Source organism: Pristis pectinata, chromosome 14, assembly GCF_009764475.1.
Source record: "Pristis pectinata isolate sPriPec2 chromosome 14, sPriPec2.1.pri, whole genome shotgun sequence".
Classification (NCBI taxonomy): Eukaryota; Metazoa; Chordata; class Chondrichthyes; order Rhinopristiformes; family Pristidae; genus Pristis; species Pristis pectinata.
In genome coordinates, this window is record NC_067418.1 from 52,041,740 (window position 1) to 52,044,550 (window position 2,811).

The window sequence follows — 2,811 nt, forward strand, 5'->3', positions numbered from 1 at the left end:
TGGCAGTGGTGGGATTCTAACCCACGTTCCCTCAGAGACTGGATCCTAAATCCAGCGCCTTAGACCGCTCGGCCACACTACCACCGATTTGCTTAACATCTGATCTCCAATTCATTGCTTCGAGTCTGCACTTTCCAATTAATGCATGGAAATTCACTTCGAGGAACAAAGTGAGTTATGTGATATACTTTTGGGGAAGGGACAGTTAAAGACAAACAGTGATCGAGCGGGAAGAGACAGAGTCAGGAAAAATGACAAAGAAGGGTAACCGCACTCTGAGGCTGCATGTGTAATTTCGAATTTCAAGACTGGATTAAGTTTCCCTCAAGATTCCGCTGTGCCTCAAACACATCACTGATGCAAGCGGTAACGATGCTTCGTAGTTGTTCTGCCACACAGGAAATAAAGGAGGACATCCATCCATGGAATGAGCATAATGAACAGGGCCGTCGAACCGATGGTGAGCAGGAAGTCGGTAGGTCAGCTATTTGTGAAGCGGAGTTTCAGGGACAAGAGGACTGACAGCTCAGCGTCTTTGCTAATTTTATTCCCGTGAAGACAGGACGTGGGAACGAAAAGTGTTGTCGCAATGATATAAACAAACAATTTTAACAATGAAACGAAACAAATTTTTAAACCAGCGAGAAGTAAGGCCACGCGGGTTGAACGTAAGATCAAAACAGGGCTGCGGTGTTGGCAACAAACAAAAAAAAAGCAACAATAACCAAAAGCAGTTGAATTCCAAAGAAGTGGACAGCCTTCTGGCATTTCAAAGGAGACGCAGGTGATAGGCGAAAGGACAACTGCCCGAACAATATCAGAAAATATGACATTGTCTATTTGGAATACAATCTAAATTAAAGGGTTCTTTATTTTATTCTTGAGCGATTGCAAAACTCCCGAATGCTGGTAGAACTGGTATCTTAATGCGTAATTGATTAAAAAGACACCGTGCAGTTTTATAAATATTCAGGGAAGTGATGAAATGTTATTGTTTCTTTTCGGATGTTTTGAATTCCAATGCAGGGAGATTGTATATCAAAAATGAAGAGCAGCGCTGGCACGGCATCAGCAACAACATTTTCAATGTTGGCCTCCTTATTTATTTCCGGAGCTGAATGAGTTGGACATAATTAAGTGCAACTTACCAGACCGATACCGGCAATGAGCGGGAGCTTTGTGAAGGAAGGTTGTACAGCCAGTCGGGAATCTGCTGCAGTTGAGAAAACCGAGAGATGTCTTGATTGAAACTTGTGAGTTCTTGAGCGGTCCTGACAAGCGGAAATCGGGGACGACGTTTCATCCAACTGCAGATTCGAAAGATTAGAGTTACTGTTTAAAAGTCAGTGCCACACTCTTGTGACAGGTGCTTTACCACAGTGGATTCAGTGTTCCGGCAAGTGGGACCGCCTCAGATTGGCAACTTTGTCGGCATTGATGAGTCGGACCAAAGGTCCTGCTACTCTGCTGGAAAACTTTCTGTTTCAATAGCTCTGATTATCCGGAGATTTTTTCACGGAATATCGTTCATACACCGCAAAAATCACTGGAGATTTTTGAGTGCGGGAATTTGGTGAAACGAGGAAGCTGTTATGTGATTTCAGTTCTGTTCAGATATGTAGTCAGACAGGGCGAAGCAGGACATGCTCAACAGTTGTTTTCTCTCCTGCTGCCTGACCTGCTGACCACTTTTGGAATTTCTGCTTTTGACACAAAAACCCGGCTTCAGTGTTACCATCAGCGTCACAGCGTCATACAGCAGAGAGTCAAGTCCTTCGGCCCACCCTGTCACTTCCGACGATTAAGTACCTATCTCCAGCAATTCCATTTGCTCTCACTTGGTCCAGAGATTGTTTTGTCGTCCGGATCCAAGTGCGTATTAATTGGCTGTGAAATGTAAGAACATTTTTATCCACTGCTTTCTTTGCCATCATGTACCTGATTTCTACCGCCCTCTGGTGAATGAAAATCTTCCTCAGATCCCCTCCAAAATTCTGACTCCAACTGAAATGGACTCTGACAACTCTGCCATTGGGACGAATACCTAATATCTCCCCTTCCTTTGCCATTCATAATTTTCATCGAGACTTAGAGCCGTATAGTACAGGAACAGGCCATTCAGAACACGATGCATTCCTTATGCACTGTTCAACTGACTTTGTGGCTCTTCTGCAACGTTGCCAAATGCATTGTACAATGTACTGAAAGTGCTCTACAGGCTGGCTTGCTGCAGAATGTTTCCCTTAGCTTAGAATCAACAACCAGAGGGAAAAGGTTAATAATATGAGAGGAAATGTTATCAATGAGATGAGGCGGAATGCCTTCAGTGGGGGCGAGATCAAGCTGCGGAATTCTGAACCACAGAATGCAGTGATGGTTAAGGTGTTGAAAGTATTTCGGAAGACAGTCAGCAGATTGTAGGACAAATACGATATCAAAGGAATTGGAGAGAGATCGATTGTAGGGGAGATCTTGGACTCACTTGGGGCACACGGAATATCGGAGCTGTCTCTCATTGCCCCAGTCCAGAGAGCGTAGATACTGCGCTGTTGCTGAGGCAATGCAGCTAGTTCTGCCTCTTGCACTATGCGGGCCCCGGCGGTGAACGATGTCACCGTATGGGTGATAAATACCCAGACAGCCCGTTGATACTCTCGTCCCTGCTGATCTGTCGAGAATGTTCAGTTCCAAATGCACCGCCTGGTTCCAGGTACAATATTGTGAGTCGGAGTGTGTCCAGGGCAAATCTGGTGGTGACAGCGGAAACTCAATCCCCGGGGAGAAGCAGCGGCCGGGAATTCAGCAAAAATA

General features: G+C 45.2%; 1 non-coding gene across 1 annotated transcript; it reads right to left on the reverse strand.

Annotated features, from left to right (window-relative positions):
- On the reverse strand, positions 1-82 carry trnal-uag (transfer RNA leucine (anticodon UAG)). Its single transcript has one exon. It is a non-coding gene; the product is annotated as a tRNA-Leu (tRNA).
- Between the last annotated feature and the right edge of the window lie 2,729 nt (positions 83-2,811).